Genomic DNA, 18185 nt, shown 5'->3' with positions numbered 1-18185 from the left:
GGGCACTGTGTGTAGTGGGAAGTAGGTTTGTGCATCTGCATGAGGACTGGGCAGGCAGGTGACACTTCTGTTGAACAGTCCCTGGGGGGAAAGAGGAAGAAGTGCTTCAGAGAGAAGAAGGTAGCTGGGCCAGAGAATACAGCTCCATCAGTAAGACCCAAGGTGAGGAGGAGCCAACCCTAAAGACAGAGGAGACGAACTGCGGAACAGACAGCCTCGTAAAGTCGGTAGCTTCTCACGCTAACACTGTGTCCCTCACTCAAGTCCTGTGAGCCATCAAATGTGAGGACGGGGTTCTGCCCCGCAGCTGTCCTGGTCCTGAGACCCTCACCCTTCTCTCCTGTGGCTCCCCCCTCTCCCATTGACTCGGGGGAGGGAGAGTGTGATGGGGCATCATGCCATGCCCGGGAGATAGTCATGGATATCTGCACTTTATACAGTCTACACCATGCCTTATTGCAGGGAAGGCCATCAAATGTGTGGCCAGGAAGAAGGCAGTGCCCGAGTGTGCAGTGTGCCCCCCACAATTTTTTTGTAAGCATAATTTTTCTGAAAACTTTTGTTAACTTTAGAAATTGGCATTTCAAAAGATCTCATGTCAAAAAGAATACTTGTTTTTCAAAGCAAAGGATGAACTTTTTATGAAGAAGCAGACCCACACTTCACTTTGTTATTAAGGACAGTGTTTGTAAAGATCTCATTGTGGTGATCTTCTCCCACTTCTGAACCTTTCCAAAGCCCACTCATTTTTTAAAAATAATCTAACTAAAAAGCCTCCGATTCTTTGAAAACTAAACTTAGTCCTGTCTCTGTAATTGATCTTTCACTCCTTTGGTCTATGGTATTTTTATTAGTTAATTTTTATTTATAATTGACACGTGGTAATTGTACATGTTTATGGAATATGGTGTGATGTTTCAATGCATATATACATAGTATCATGAAATTGGTCTTTCACTCTTTTGGTCTATGGTATTTTTATCAGTTAATTTTAATTTTAATTTTAATTTATTTTTTTTGAGACAGAATCTTGCTCTGTCACCCAGGCTGGAGTGCAGTGCTCGCTGCAACTTCTGCCTCCCGGATTCAAGCGATTCTCCTGCCTCAGCCTCCTGAGTAGCTGGGATTACAGGCACACACCACCACGCCTGGCTATTGTATTTTTTAGTAGAGATGGGGTTTCACCATGTTGGTCAGGCTTATCTCGAACTCCTGACCTTGTGATCCACTCACCTAGATCTCCCAAAGTGCTGGGATTACAGGCGTGAGCCACCGCACCCGACCTAATTTTCATTTCTAATTGACACGTGGTAATTGTACATGTTTATGGAATACAGTGTGATGTTTCAATGCATATGTACGTAGTATCATGATGAAATTGGGGAAGTTACCATGTCCATCACTTTAAACTTTGACCATTTATCTTTGTGGTGATGATGTTCTAAATCTTCTCTTCTGGCTATCTTGAAATACGCAATACCTTGTTATTTGCTCTGGTTATCCTACTGTGTAAAAAGAACACCAGAGCTTGGTCTTCTTGCCTAACTGTAACTTGGTACTGGTTGGCCAACCACTCCTGGGACCCATACCCCTGCCCCTTCCTAGGCTCTGGTAACCACCATTCTATTCTTTGCTCTCTATGCAATCAACTGTTTTAGCCTCTATGTATGAATGAAATCATGCAGTATTTGTCTTTCTGTGTCTGGCTTATTTCACTTAACATTATCACCTCCAGGTTCATCCATGTTGCCACAAATAACAGAATTTCCTTCTTTTTTTATTGCTGGGTAGTGTTCCATTGTGTATGTGCATGTGTATATATTCTATATATAATATATACACATATTCATTGTGTGTGTGTGCATGTATATATATGTGTGTATATGTTATTTATACCTATACATATTCATTGTATGCATGTGCGTGTGCATGTGTATATATGTGTGTGTTATATACATCTGTACACATTCATTGTGTGTGTGTGCGTGTGTGTATATATGTGTGTATATGTTATATACATCTGTACACATTCATTGTGTGTGTGCATGTATGTATATATGTGTATATGTTATACACATCTCTACACATTCGTTGTGTGTGTGTGCATTGTGTATATAGGTGTGTATATGTTATATACATCTCTACATATTAGTTGTGTGCGGGTGTGTGTGCATGTGTGTATATGTCATATGCATCTCTACACATTCATGTGCATGTGTATGTGCATGTGTGTATATGTTATATACATCTGTATACATTCGTTGTGTGTGTGTGTGCATGTGTGTATGTATGTGTGGATATGTTATAAACATCTCTACACATTCATTGTATGAATGTGTGTGTGCATGTGTGTATATGCGTATATGTTATATACATCTGTACACATTCATTGTGTGTGTGTGCATGTGTGTGTATATGTGTGTAATAAACATCTCTACACATTAGTTGTATGCGTGTTTGTGTGCATGTGTGTATATATGTGTGTATATGTTACATATATCTCTGCACATTCGTTGTGTGCATGTGTGTGTATGTTATATACATCTCTGCACATTCATTGTATGCATGTGTGTGTGCATGTGTGTATATATACATGCAGACAGATAGATATACCACGTTTTTATGTGCTTATCTGTGGTTGGGCACAATCAATAGTATTTTATTCTGTCCCTTGGGTAAGGCCTTTTCCTTTTCTGTCTTGTCTTGGAGATACTTCTGCATATATACATAAATTTTAAAATTATAAATCAAGGAAACCCACCTTATTTATTATTTATCTCATAGTAGATGTTCCTTAAATATTGAATAAATAATGACTGAAAGGTCTGTGGTAAATCACTTTCTTTTCTGACCTGTTTCCTCTAAAACAAACAATTCAGACTAGATACCTATTTTTCAGCCATATTTGTTCATCAGAAATTACCAGAAACAGTTGTAATAATACAGTTGCCTGTTCCCTAACCAACATTCAAAAATTCATAATAGCAAATGATGGGCCTACACATCAATATTTTTAAAAATGTATAGTAATTTTCCTTAACATTTGCACTGTAATATATTGCTTCTTTTTTTATGTTCAATCTTATTGTATCCTTACATTTCAGATCTGACTCTGGAAAGCAGCATTTAGTTGGGTTTGATTTTCAATCTGGTGTGATAATCTTTGACTATTAATGGTCTTGTGTACTACTTTTACATCTCAATATAATTATTAATGGGTTGCATTCTCCAGTTTACTACTTTCTAATTTTCCTCCTTTTTCATGACTTTCTTCTTAATCTTATTTGCATTTAGTATTTTATATTATTCCTTTATTCTGTCTATAACTTTGATAGTGATAGATTTTTTACTAGGTTTTATTGACTTACTAAAATTTAATATCAAGGGTAGTTTTACCATTTTACAAAAACACAATGAAATTACCAATGCTTTAACTCCAACTACATCCCCCTATTTGTGTGTTACTGTAGGTGAGGTTTTATAAATATTAAATATGTGTTATATGTTATATAATATAAACCATATATTATAATGTGATATATGAATATATATTTAATGTAATTTTTATTATAAATACACTAAATTACAAGATATTATTGTTATTTTATACAGTCAATGATTATTTCATTTTACCCACATATTTACAGCATTTGTTGTTCATTTCTACATGTATCTCTGGAATACAAGCAGATAATTTTACTTCTGATCAAATAATTTTTTAGCATTGCACTTAATGCAGATCTGCTGATTACAAATGCTTCTATTTTTAATGTATCTAAAATCCTTTATCTTCATTTTTAAGGATTTTTTTTTTTACCTACATAGGCAATCACTTTCTTTAAGCATTTTTAGTATAGAATCCCATTGTCATCTGAAATACCGTCATTTTTTGCTAAGAAATGAGCTGTCAGTAATGGCTGGCATTTTAAAATATTTTTTTCCTGATATTTGATTTCCAGAAGTTTTACTATGATATGCCCAGATGTGATTTGCTTTGTATTTATCCCCCTTGAAATTTCTATTGCTTATTGAACTTGTAGGCTAATACCTTTCATCATGTTTGAAAAATTCTTACATTTTATCTTTTCAAATATTGCTTTTGCTCCTCTTTCCTCTCCTTAAGGGACTCCTGTTTTACATGTGATAGGGTTTTACACTGTGTCTTATATATATCTTATATTCTTTTATGTATTTTCTACCATTTTATCTCTCTATATATTGATATTTTCTCCTAGCCCATTTTCCAGTTCACTAATTCTCTCTTTGGCCTGTCATATTCTGTTGTTAATCTCATCAACTGAGATCCTAACTTCAATTATTATAGTTTTTAATTCTAAACTTTTCACTTGGTTTTTAAGATAAGTTTTATTTATCTCCTGAAATTTAACTTCTTTTTAAACGTGTTAGCATTTTCATCATAATGAATTTAAATTTCTATGAGTCTCAATGTATTTGTTTCTATTGGTTGTTATTTTCTCCTGAGGTTTGGTCTAATCTATCATGTCATACTCCTTGTTTCATTTTGCTTGAATTTCAGACATTGTGGATGAAAGATTGTAGCCTTACTCTCAGCCTCTGTATTATATTATCTTCTTGCAGAAAAGATTTGCTGCTTCTAGGCATCTAAATCACAGAAAAACACCTCAATCCAATGATGAATTGATTATTCAAAGCCATGGTTTATTACCTGTGAGAGCTGAGCTATTTTCAGTCTATCCTTCTTCCTAGCATGTAATCCTATGGGATCCCAACTGGAAGCCTGTGGTGTTTACCAAGGAGCTTCCCTCTCAGGAGGCCATGAAGCTTAAGCTTATTCCCTGCATGATGCAATTTTCACAAACCTTGTGTTCAGATACTCAGATCATCATGAGACTCTTTGGTATCAATAAATGCTGTAAGCAGGAAAGATGTGCTAAACATACGTCTTACCCTCTGGATTTCTCTCTGCATGCAATGTTGACTGCACACATCATGACTGATTCCCAATGCCTTCAAATGGGTTGTGTAGCGTCTTAACATTTCTAATTATTATCAGCAGGGGGATTATTCTGAAACAAGATTGTTTGTCTTTGCAAAAGCAGAGCCACTTCCTTCTCTAATCCACAAGTGACTACATCAGGTAGTTAAGTTTGAAGATCATTCACTGGAGTAGATGTTGTCCAAGACTCTTTCTAGCATTTATCCTTAGCATTCCATATTAGTAAAGTGACAATAATAACTTCATTTGACAGTATACATTTATCCAATTTTTAAGCCATCAGCTTGGCTCTTGGCTTAAAGTTGGTCTTTAGAGTTGTTCTTAAAGTTGTTCTTGAAGGTTCTTGGCTTTAGAGTTGTTGGTGCAGGGTTAATGAAAGGATCTGATGAGGGGGGAAGGTCTCACAGCCATCTAGGAAACTTCTTGAGCAGCCAGACAAGTGTCAGTTTCCTGGAGTGACAGACACTCTACTGCTTCTGAAAAAAGGAGCAGGACAAGTCTCCCCACTGTCCTCTCAAAGTGGCCAAATACACACAGCCCAAAGCTTCCAAACGGGAGCAAGGTGGTCTCAGCAGAGGAATGTCGCACCTTTCTCCCCATCCTGTATGTAACACTTATAAAGGAATATAGCTATACATTTTATATCTCAATATTATACAAAAGCTCTTGGTATTAACAAGTTTCTGTCGTGTTCTGAAGGGAGATAAAATATGAATAACTACGGGCCAGGTGCAGTGGCTCACTCCTATAATCCCAGCACTTTGGGAGGCTTCTTGAGCCCAGGAGTTCAAGACCAGCCTGGGCAACATAGCAAGACCTTGTCTTTACAAATAACTTAAAACTTGGCCAGAAAAAGTGGCTTGTGCCTGTGGTCCCAGCTACTTAGGAGGCTAAGGTGGGAAGATCAGTTGAGCCCCGGTAGTCAAGGCTGCAGCGAGCCATGACCACACCACTGCACTTCAGCCTGGGGGACAGAGTGAGACCCCATCTCAAAAAAAAAAAAAATATATATATATATATATATATATTCATATATATATGAATAATGGCCATAAAATAACCATCAGGTGAATAATCTTACAGATCATTGAGGAAACATTAATAAATAAAATATCAAAAAAATTTAAATCACTATAATTTAGAGAACAAAAACATAATTTTTATTAAAAATAATTTTATATATAGATGTTGTTCAAGTATTTTATTTTAAATCTTAACTATAAAATGAAGCCTTGGACTGTTTCATATTCAAGAAATTTCTCCAGATCTAAAATAATACAGAAGGAGCTGATTCACCCCTAGATGTCTAAAACGTCCCTCATAAAACCCAGGGTTCACTGTTTCCTGATCCACGTAGTAATCTACTCAGTCCTGCTTAGCTATCCAAATCTGATCAAAATCACAGAACTATGTAATGAGGCAGCAGACAACTGCTCAGTTATTTTCAATTCTCACTCTTTTGTCTTTTCTTAGAATTTGCCAGATATAAGTGGCATACCAAAGATGAGATTATAGATTGTATGGGTGAAGTTCCAGACCCAAAATGGATCAATAACATATTCCACAGCTTTACAGACGGGACTGTGGAGAACAAACCCTACACATTTGCCTCATTTACTGAAGCCAAAAAGCCCAAATCCTGGGGAGACAACTGACCGTGTGCAGCCGCAGGAGAACATTCTGACTCCAGGGCATGTGACTTTGCAGTGTTTTCAAGCACTTAAGCATTTCTGTGATTCTTAACTAGCAAATCTTTTTGACAAAAGTGTTGTTTTCATTTTCAAAGTCCAGAAAGACAACATGATTTTCTAATCCAGACACTGACTTAATATCTGAAGAGTCTCCGGGCATCGTGTCTCACGCCTGTAATCCAGGCACTTTGGGAGGCCAAGGTGGGTGGATCACCTGAGGTCAGGAGATCGAGACCAGCCTGGCCAACATGGTGAAACCCCATCTCTACTAAAAATACAAAAAAATAGCCGGGCGTGGTGGTGGGTGCCTATAATCCCAGCTACTCGGGAGGCTGAGGCAGGAGAATCACTTGAACTCAGGAGGCGGAGGTTGCAGTGAGCTGAAATTGCACCACTGCACTCCAGTCTGGGTGACAGAGTGAGACTCTGTCTTAAAAAAAAACAAAACAAAAAAAAACCTGAAGAGCCAGGGAGTTTACATTCCTTAGTATGGAACTGGTAGTTCTGACTTTAAAAAGCAGAATCCCCAACTTGTTAGGGTTAACAGATAGGTCCTCAAGCCTTGACTTGTTGGCTAGATTCCCAAGCCAACTGCACCCTCCTCCCCTAAAGGAGGGGCCGTTCTGTGGCGAATCCCAACCTCTGCTCCCATCACCGTCCCCCAATTGCAATCCTCCCAGCCGCAGAGGGTAGCTCCTCCTTCACAATGAGGGACTGTGGAGACGCTTGGATGAGGCTTTGTGCTCTGCTAGGATCAATTCAAATTTGGGTGAGACAGAAAGAAGAGATGAACAGCCAGACATCTGAGAAGAAAGAAAACAGAGCCAGCCACTGAATGACAATTAAGTATGTGACGATATCCACCAACTGCCAGGACCAACAGACGCTCTCCGTATTGTACGCACCAGGAGGTTTAAGATATTCTGCTGCATGTTTTCATAATGAGACTTCTTTTCAGAGAGGGAAGCTAGAAAGCAGCATCCTATATGAAAAAAAAATGAAACTAAGATGAAACACTGAATAAAAGGATGAAGAAAAAAGAAGCAAAGCTGTAGCTGCGCATTTGAGTCATTATCCTAGAAACTCTACGTGTTACCTTGCTGTCTCTCGCAACTGCTCTGTAACATGTGGAGGGAGGAGTGGAATTCTGGATGGGTGTTCCGCCAGACCACACTCCGAGTGCATCAGCATTGGACGTTTTATCTGAACTATATTTACAGTGTATAAGATGATTCAGGCCAGCCTTCTATTTCAGAAATTCACAATCTATGGGAAAGTTATGGCAAAGTACACACCAGAACTAGATTTAAAGACAAATCTTCCAGCTCCCAGGCCAGGATGTGTCCCAACACAGAGAGGTCTCTAGAAAGAGATCGATTTCTGCCAGGTTCCAATGGGACTAATTGGCTCTTACTTTCCTTTAGACAAGGATGCCGTCTGTAGTCTGTCATCTCATCTGTATGGATAACGTAGTGTCTGCTACAGAGCACAACTTTGAAAAATATTTAGGAAAAAATTAACAAACTATGCTGGAGGTTGTGCAGCAATGCTGAATTCATAAAACCTGGGATAATCTATGTCCTGAAGATTCTGCCTCCATGCCACCTTCTGCTTAAAAGGATGAGAAATGATAAATGGGATTTAGGAAAAATTTGAGTTGGAAGTAAATTGATTCCCACGCAGGCTCTATACTTTGCATCTACATATTCGAAGGGTCTTGATTCTGCTGTGGTTTACTGACACGTAGCTGGCTTTAATACATGTTTACTGAAGCCCCGCCACCTGCAGGGGTCCTGACCCAACTGTCCACATGCACACCAGTCCCAGGCTCATGGCATTAGTGCACTTTCCCCGCATTTTCTTCCCCTGGGGACGTGAAAGGCTTCTGCTTCCTGTAGGATGCTGACGTCCCTGCTGTAGAGCAGTAAGGATGGGCGGCTTCGGGTTGGCACCCTGTGTGTTTACTCCAAGTCAGATTTTTAAAAATGCATCCCAGAGTGCTCTCACATGTTCTTCATCATGGATATGGTTCTGACATTTTCCCTGGGTCTCTAATCCTGATGAAAAGCAGATGGTATTTACTTGCAAAACTCCGATCTGACCTGCCAGTGTTATCCTCTCCTGCGACCTGGCTCTTTGCCATCGGCCCTAAGAGGGATCCTAGCAGGCACAGCCTTCTCAGACTCAGCCATTCCCATCCCTCCTCCATCCTGTGCTAGGAAGGGAGCCATTCCATCCATGCCTAGGGGTGGCTTCTGGAAGTTCCCACTGCCTGACACATAACCAGTGCACCCTGCCATCTTCAAGCAAGACCTCACTTAAAACACCCTGGACGGCCGGGCGTGGTGGCTCACGCCTGTAATCCCAGCACTTTGGGAGGTTGAGGTGGGAGGATCACCTGAGGTTGGGAGTTTGAGACCCGCCTGACTAACATGGAGAAACCCTGTCTCCACTAAAAAGACAAAATTAGTCGGGTATGGTGGTGCATGCCTGTAATCCCACCTACTTGGGAGGCTGAGGCAGAAGAATCACTTGAACCTGGGAGGTGGAGGTTGCGGTGAGCCAAGATCCAAGATCGTGCCACTGCATTCCAGCCTGGGCAACAAGAGTGAAACTCTGTCTCAAAAACACCACCCTGGACACATAAGAACCTGCCATATGCTTGATCATGGCAGAAGAGTCAGAACGTTTATTACAGTCACCTATTCTGAGTATGAACAGGTTATCTCTCCCATTCATTCATCCATTCACTTATTTATGAGATGTTTAAAAAGTGCCCCATGCACTAGGCACTGTGGTGATACTGAAGGAGTCCGGTACACAAGTACTTTCTACTGTGAGCTTTCTTCTTTCCTTTTCCTTTTTTTTTTTTTTTTGTCTAAAGGCTGGGTGAAAAAAAAAAAAAAAGGCATACAGAGACATTGGATTTCCTTCTCATTACACCATCTGGTGTGTTCTCGGCTCACTGCAACCTCGACCTCCCAGCACTTAAGATCCTCCCACCTCAGCCTCCCGAGTAGCTGGGACTATAGGCGTGTGCCACTGCCTGGCTAATTTTTGTATTTTTTGTAGAGACGGGGTTTCACCATGTTACCCTGGCTGGTCTCAAATCCCTGAGCTCAAGTAATCTGCCGGCCTCATCCTCCCAGAGTGCTGAGACTACAGGCATGAGCCACTGTGCCTGTCCTTCTTCCAATAAGAGGAAAAGTAAATAAATAAGAAAATATCAAAAATCAGGGCCCTAAACATGGGAAAACAGCAGGGCCGATACAGAAAGTGAAGGATGAGCCCTATGGGAGCGAGCAGAAACACTGAGGTGTTGCGTGGGCCTCCTCTCAGAAAAAACAGCTGTTCAGTGGCCCTGAGGAAGGGAGAGCTAGGTGTGTGTACACAAACAAGGAACTGTGCGGTCCTGAGAACGTGCTTCTCCCCGTGCGGTCCTGAGAGCGCTGCTTCTCCCCGTGCGGTCCTGAGAGCCCTGCTTCTCACCAGGTTCAGTTTCAAGGGCTCTTCATAGGCTTCATAGTCTGAAGCCCTCACAGAGATCTTGTTCATGAGAGTTATAGCTACCACAGTAACAATTAAAACTAAGATATTTGAAAACATTATTTGCTTTTTAGTTATTAAAATATTTTTAAAACCCATTACCTGTTAATATGTGATTATATATTTATGAAAAATAATATTTTCCATAAAAAAGACATTTATTGAAAGAGCGTCATTATTTCACATTTAGCAAATGTCTTTCATGCGTGTCTTAATAGAGCAGCTGAATTCTCATCTGCCTCTGCACTTAACATATTGCATAAGTTGTTTTGGCTGAAGCATTTGAAGATAATCCAACCCCACAGATGATGTAGTTGCATGAGGGAAGACCCCAGAAACCCCATGTAAGGGTGGAGGGCACCCCCACAGGCTCATGAACCCCGCTTTGAGAACTGCTCCAGGAGAACATTGTGAGCAACACAGGAGTCAGGAGGGATGAGGAGGAGCCGCCTCTTACACCACTGTGGGGGCATGGCCAGGAGTTCAGGTTTTAGAAGCTCCAAACGCAGTCAGAAGCTCTTATATAGTATGATGCAATTTCATTTTTAGAACAATGGTCCTGCTGCTGTGTGGAGAATGCACTAGAGGGGAAGCAATGGATTGGGGAGGCTGGTTAGGAGGCTACGTACTTGGCTACGCTGGGGAGGAAGGCAGCATCAGCTCAAATTAATTTCCTCTCCCTGTAGTCTTGGAGAGTAAACATGCTCACTTGAAGCGTGTGTCAGAGGAGAAGCTTCCCATGTCTTGACAACCAACTATCCTAGGGAAATCAGACGGCCGTATGTGGCGAAAGCTTTTGTATTTTAATTTTGCCTTGGAGGTGGATTTCAAAACTCACATCACTCAAAACTCTGACCCACCTGCATTTGGCCAGCTTGTCAGCAAGATGACAGCTTCTTCTCTCTGATTTTCTTTAACTCCTACCACTTCCCATAAACAATAAGCTTGGAAAACATGAGCATCTGCCCGAGACAGATCCCCAGGAAGTCTAAAGCCTGGGCAAAAAAGGCAGAGGAAGGGAATACACAGAACATTGGATTTCCTATCAGGGCTGCGCCCTGGCTTTCATTATGCCGTCTGTCTGACTCTTAACAGACCTAGCCCAGGCACACAGATCAGGACTTATTTTCTAGGCCATTTTAAATAGATTAGGAAATGTAAAGGTCCCTTAATTGACATAATTTGGCATTAAGCACTGCACATGCTTGTGCACGGCTCCTATCGGCGTAAGCGTGTGCCTGCTGGTAAGTTTGTGCATCCATCAAAGGTCAGCTTGGGGGATTGGCAGTGTGTGTTCCCCCAGCTTGAAAGGAGATGCACCTCTTAATCCCACGTCCAGGTGCATAGCACCCCACCAAACAGCAGAATCTTTTTTAGAATTCTAAACAAAACAGTTCCAATTCATGTTCTGTTTTGGGCTTGTCAATATTACCATTAACTTTCGGTAATACTGAGGAATATGCCTTTTTGTGTTAGGTTCATACACAAATATAGGTGTTTTGCCATGGGAAGGAAGTGTACGTGTGTGTACGTGCATGTGTGTAATTTTTAGTAGTAAATGAACCATTTATTTTTACTGTAGAGGCTTTATTCAAAGATATTAGAGCTTGCCATTAAGTGTTATTATGCCAATCTCTAAAAAATATTTTGCACTGAACATGTTATTTTAATGTAGACAGAGGCAAACATGCCTATATATTTAATATAAGTGAGAATATAAATGATAAATGCATACATGTTTATTATATGGAGAGAAGGGATAATTTGAGAAGTTTTTTTAGAATGTTCTTAAATTGCTTAAAAAGAATTGGGGATAAGAACAAAGAATGTACTCACAGGTGTATTGAGATATGCGGGAGCCTTTGGGAAATGTTGTGAGCAGAGAATAACAGCTTCGAGAACTTATCCAGTAAGATAAACAGCAAATATTGGCGGACTAAACAGCCCTGGCTGAAGTAGGTATACCTGTGTTGAATTCAGCCATGAATGCAATAGGCCTTCTGGAAACCTATTTTTAGCCAGCATTTAGGTACCGGGTCCCTCCCTCCCTTCTAAAATTATTTTTTAATTCCCTGGAGTGTGCCCCCCTCTGCCACTCATCTGCTTGTTTGGTGCCTGTTCCTTTCCAGGGGGCGAGGCTGGCTTCCTCCCTCTGCCGCTCATCAATACTGAGCTGATTTGGAACTAAGCTGGGTAATAACATGCCTTTCAGCAGCCAGCCCCGCACGCGCCATGTAATTAAGGCCTGATGGTTGTGTTGACGGCGAATGAAAGAAAATGGCTTTGTTCTCCTTCCCCAGGCTTGATTGTGGGTTCTCGCTCTCACCTGAATTCGACCCACTCTGCATTGTGCCCGTGATTGCTGGAGTGCCAGTAATTGCCGTCCTGGCAGATGACATTTCCATGAAGCACACTCTGTGCAGCTCCAGAGGGAACGGACAGAGCTGATCGCTGGGGAAGCTAATCAAAGACAGATTTAGGAAAGGCCTCGGTGGAAGAGGGAGCCCATGACCAAATATCAGAGCCTCTCCTCTGACATTTGCTTGTCTGTCACTCACTGTGCCTGGAACCTGCTTACCCTAGGCCTGCAATCCATAAAGACTGGATTGTGTGAGGATGAATTGCTGTTTAAGTTCATTAAGGCCAAGTTTCGATCATACCTTTTTTAGAAAAAATTCTTTATTTTGTTTTCCAAAAGGAGGATCAGAGCAAATAGAAATAAATGAAAGGAACTTACCTTCAGAAGATATTGCACATTTTGTTTTGTCTATTAAGTGCATTGTTTAAAATGTGTGTACAACTTTAAAATGTTGGTACAAACTCCATCATGCATAAGGTAGTAGAACTCACTCTTTAAAGGAACATTTTTTATTTGTGTTTTTTGAGATGGAGTCCCACTCTGTTGCCCAGGCTGCAGTGCAATGGCATGATCTCAGATCACTGCAACCTCCGCCTCCTGGGTTCAAGCAATTCTCCTGCCTCAGCCTCCTGAGTAGCTGGGATGACAGGCACACACCACCATGCCTGGCTAATTTTTTGGTACTTTCTTTAAAGGAACATTTTAAGCAGACTTCTTTAATTTAGAGCTGGTCGTGGTCAGAGGGATCACTGAGTTGGACTTGGTAATTACACACAGAAAGAGATGCCCATGGAGATGGAAGATTTGTCCATGGTCATAAAGTCCAAAAGGAACAGAGTCAGAACCAGACCTGCACCTTCCAAAGGCTTCATTCAGCAAGAACAGTGTTGGGTGGCTCCTGGTGCCATGTAGACCATCGTCCCTGGTCTTAGGCAGAAGTTTCTTACATATGCATCCTATTTGCTCAGTTACATTCAGTGCACACTCGATTGCTACCGCCATAATCATGCACGGAGAAACACAACCATACCTGAACTAGATGGTTCACTTCCACTATTAACACACCCTCCCCGGGCCTGCTGGACAGGGCCATGGAACAACCTCAGGGGAGAGACGGGGGTCGCCCCATCATTTTTGTCTGTGTCACTCACTGGGTCTCACTTTCAATGTTTTCCAAGGAAAGAAATGTTAAGTATAGGATAGGAGAGCCATTATTTATTTGGTAATTTTCTTACACATTTTTGCAAAATGTCTACATTTTTAACCAGGCTTTATCATACACAAGGAATTTAAAAATAATTCCATGCAAGCATAAGACATTAATTTCCACAGACTTCTCTTTCAACAAAAAGTAGGCCAGAATGGGGTCTAACATTCTAAAGGTGGCTGTCCACACTCCCTCTTATTTTCACACGGAGAACAGGGAGGATGGGCTGGAGGAGCTGGACGAATGTGTAGAAAGCAGCTGTGAGGCCTGTTCATCCAGCTCCCTGCTCAGAGAAACTTATTTTAGGAGAAACTAAACGAATGTTGTTACTGGACAGCCCAGTGGCAGCTCCTCAAAGCCCCTTTCCTTCCCTTCCCCCGCCTGTCAGACCACCTGAGGGTGGCCCCGGCCGTCCATTTCCAGACACTCGGGCTGAGGGTGAAGTCAATTTGCCCCCTTGATGGAGTGTGGCTTCCAAGGCCTGGCTATGCCTTACACATTTAGCTGTTCATCCAATAAACTTTCTTTTGTGGGTGTTTCTTCCTTTTTGTTTCGTATAAGAATAGTCAAGGTTGGCTACTTTGGTGAGGTCATTTTGTGTTGTTTTCTATTGATTTGCCTGTGAGTTGATAAAAGAGTGAAGCAAACCACATTTCAAGTGCCTGCCTCCTCCCGCTGCCCCAGGAGTAGTTTCTAAGTATTTTAACCAAACAGTCTAAGCACTGCAACGGTAGGGGGTCCACGGGCAGAATGGGCATTTTGCTATGTCATTTTGGTAGAAAGACCATTGCTGTCGGTTGGCCTTGCTTCTTTTAAGTCACAGGTCTTTTTAAATCAGTGCCAATAAAGACCAAGGTGAAGATTAGGTTATATTATAAATTGATCTTAACCCTGCTACATACACTCATGTTAATTTATAATGCAAAGTTTACAAATTTTTGAATTGGAATTTAAGAGTTAATTCATTGTAGAATTTTATAACAATCTGCTAATTATAGATTTTTGATTCTGCGATTCTTATGCAAAAATTGGGTTAAGAGGGGAGGCCGAGGCGGGCAGATCACGAGGTCAGGAAATCGAGACCATCCTGGTTAACACGGTGAAACCCCGTCTCTACTAAAAATACAAAAAAATAGCCGGGCGCAGTGGCGGGCGCCTGTAGTCCCAGCTACTCGGGGGGCTGAGGCAGGAGAATGGCGTGAACCCGGGAGGCGGAGCTTGCAGTGAGCCGAGATTGCGCCACTGCACTCCGGGCTGGGCGAAAGAGCGAGACCCCGTCTCAAAAAAAAAAAAAAAAAAAAAAATTGGGTTAAGAGTTAGTAAGTGTAGGCATCCAGAAAAAACCCAAGTATCCTTATTTACCAGAGGGAGTGGCGGGACACGGGATGGTTGATGGGTCTGCAGAACGTGACTTCTTGGGGAGACGTGGAGACTTCACAAATGCCTCTCACAGAAGCTGCTTCCTTCCAATGGTAGTGCTGGGGGCAAAGCTAAAAACGTAATTCCCGGATGGGTGCATGAGATTCTCCCTATTATCTGTTCACTGAGGTCCATATTTCTTTTGTGGCGTGCACGCTTTCTTGGCTTCAAAAAATGAAAACGTAACAATGCGGGACTGCAGTTAACCAGTAAGGACCGCGGGACTCGGGGAGGCCCAGCTACGCCCCCCTCACGTAAGGAACGCGGTACTCGGGGAGGCCCGGAAGGCCTGGCTGCGTCCCCTTCACGTAAGGAACGCGGGACTCGCTGCGTCCCCCTCACGTAAGGAACGTGGGAAGGCCCGGCTGCGTCCCCCTCACGTAAGGAACGCGGGATCGGGGAGGCCCGGAAGGCCGAGCTGCGTCCCCTTCACGTAAGGAAGGCGGGACTCGCTGCGTCCCTCTCACGTAAGGAACGTGGGAAGGCCCGGCTGCGTCCCCCTCACGTAAGGATCGCGGGACTCGGGAAGGCCCGGCTGCGTCCCCGTCACGTGTGGAGGCCAATCAGATGAATATATTAGTTTACACACCGTACAATTTGTGGTGAGTTACTCATATTTGAACAGAGCTATTAAAATACAAGGAAGTAACAAAAACCACACAGTACTGAATGACTAGTTACATTTTAATTAAATAGCGCAAATATGTTATATAAGCTTTGTGTGTTGAAAGTGCCCTAATTCCCATTTACCTTCAATGTGTTTGCTATTATTATTATTTTTAAGTCTGGGCCTTTTATAAGGAGGCTTGTATATAAGAGTGGAATGCTTATTAGGTGCAGAATAGAGAGTTATTGGATGGCTATGGAAGAGTTGCTGGCTGGTGACTGGAAGGTTTGCAGCACGAGGGCATTTTCTAAATGCAGGAGCTGTGCTATCTGGGTGGATCTTCTGACAAGCCTTCTAAAGTAGACGCAATTACTATTTGCATTTCAGAGATGACAAAAGTAAAGGCCAGAGAGGTGGCAAAGCTTACCCGAAGTAATCCAGCTACTCATGGGGCGGAGCTTTGCACAGTTTCCAGCTAAAGTGCCGAGCTGCGGCCTCTCTTGGCAGGTCCCTTTCTGGGTAGCGGGAAACCTCAAGCCAACCCCAACCGCCGATTTAGGCAGGAGTCTCTCCTACAACTGAAGCTGGTGGATGAGGAGAGGCTTCTGTCATCACAGGAAGAGAACAGAGTTTTCCTCCCACAGCTGGGGAAATCTGCCGGCTCTGCTGGAGAGGCCGCCAGCCCATTGGTGGGCGTGCGGTGCGGGAGGCTTAGGCGGGAAGAGGAGGTCTTGCTCAGATGAGTGTTATTCCTTTGTTTGGACAGAGGAGGTTGGGCAAATTGGAGTGTAGGATATTTTTGCCTGGAGATTTTTAATTGATAAAATCATCCCATGAAAAAAATCCCCAATTTTTAAAAGCATGCTACTTTGACACCTTAAACTCGTCGTTTTAACATTGATAGAAAGTATTTAAAATGTGCCTTTGCCTGAAAATAAACATCAGTGGAGTGGAAGCACTGAGGGCCTTCGTCCGTTCTGTCCCGACCTTTATGGGCGCTGCACATTTTCAGTGTGGAATCTACAGGGACACGCTGTCTTGTGTTTACTTTCTACTTGTTTCTCTTGAACACACACATGTGTTAACACTGTAGTGTATTTATTACTTTGTATGTCATTAATAAGAATATATTTTGATAATATTGAAACAGTGTGATTTATTAGTGATTCCTTCTAGGTAGATATCAGCTGTGTTTTTTAGATGGTTAAAATTGTGGACAGCCTCAGCATGACCCACATTATTCAAGCCATATACCTCCTTCCCTTCCTCTTTTCTCTCCCTCCCTCCCTCTCTCTCCATTTCTCTCCTTTTCTCTCTCTTTTTCTTTCTTTCTCTTTCTCTCTCTCCCCCTTTCTCTCTCTATCTTCTTTTCTTTTCTTCCCTCCCTCCTTTCTTCCTTCCTTCTTCCTTTTTTCTTCCTTCCTCTCTCCTTCCTTCCTTCCTTTTTTCGTCTCTCTCCTTCCTTCCTTTTTTCTTCCCTCCTTTCCTCTCCTCTCCTTCCTTCCTTGCTTCCTTCCTTCCTCCCTTCCTCCCTTCCTTCCTCCCTCCCTCCCTTCCTTCTTTTAGTTATATCTCCAAACTATTTTTTCTAGTTTGCAAGAAACTACATGTGGGATTCTGAATTGTCATATGTTGATAACTTTTACAGAGAGCTGCAGCTATGAAGAATATGTGCTAAAATATGGATCTCTATCTCATCACACTGAGAACCTCGTATTACCTTACAGGGCCATCAAGTACAGCATGATTTCAAACATTCATAATATTACTCTCTTGCAAGCTTTGTGCACTGAAAGGATGTTTCTTTTATACTGCTCCTAGAGTCATGGAAACAAAGCAAGCTTTAGGAAACAGGATGGCTTGGTTCCAGGCTGCTTCTCTCCTCCCACCGCCTGGCCCCACCCTTTCTCTCCTCACCTCCCCTGGGAACTTACTCTCCCTGCACAGAGGTGAGCAGCCTCTTTGTGACCAGGCTTCACCCCAGCAGCTCTCTCGTGGTCTACTTCCCCCAGGTTCGTTCCTCCCTGTCTCTTCCCCTCCTCTCTGTTCTAAAACAGCAACCTGGCTGTTCGCTACTCTAGGGGAGGCCAGGAGGTTCGCTGCATCCTGCAGGATACAATTCAGGCTTCCCCAGGACTTGCCATCCAAACACACCCTTCCCTCCAACTGCTCCATGCTTTTTGTGTTACTGTTTTCTGTCCAGGAGATCTCCCTCTGTGACTTATCATCCATAGCCTGATGACATGCCGTTCTCAAAGCTCAGCTACTGCTCCTCGGAAAACCTCCCCACCTCTGTGGCAGAGTCAGCTCACCTCTGCGTAACCCTGAGCACTGTGGGCATCCCTGTTGCAGCCTTGCTTACTTAGAGGAGAAGCGAT

General features: G+C 42.4%; 1 protein-coding gene across 21 annotated transcripts in view; it reads left to right on the top strand.

The window, feature by feature from the left end:
• The window catches only part of MYT1L (myelin transcription factor 1 like), a 531685-nt gene that overhangs the window by 128092 nt on the left and 385408 nt on the right, over positions 1-18185 (top strand). The window lies entirely within an intron of this gene.

Source organism: Nomascus leucogenys, chromosome 19 (assembly GCF_006542625.1).
Source record: "Nomascus leucogenys isolate Asia chromosome 19, Asia_NLE_v1, whole genome shotgun sequence".
NCBI lineage: Eukaryota > Metazoa > Chordata > Mammalia > Primates > Hylobatidae > Nomascus > Nomascus leucogenys.
This window is presented reverse-complemented; position numbering and strand designations above follow the sequence as displayed.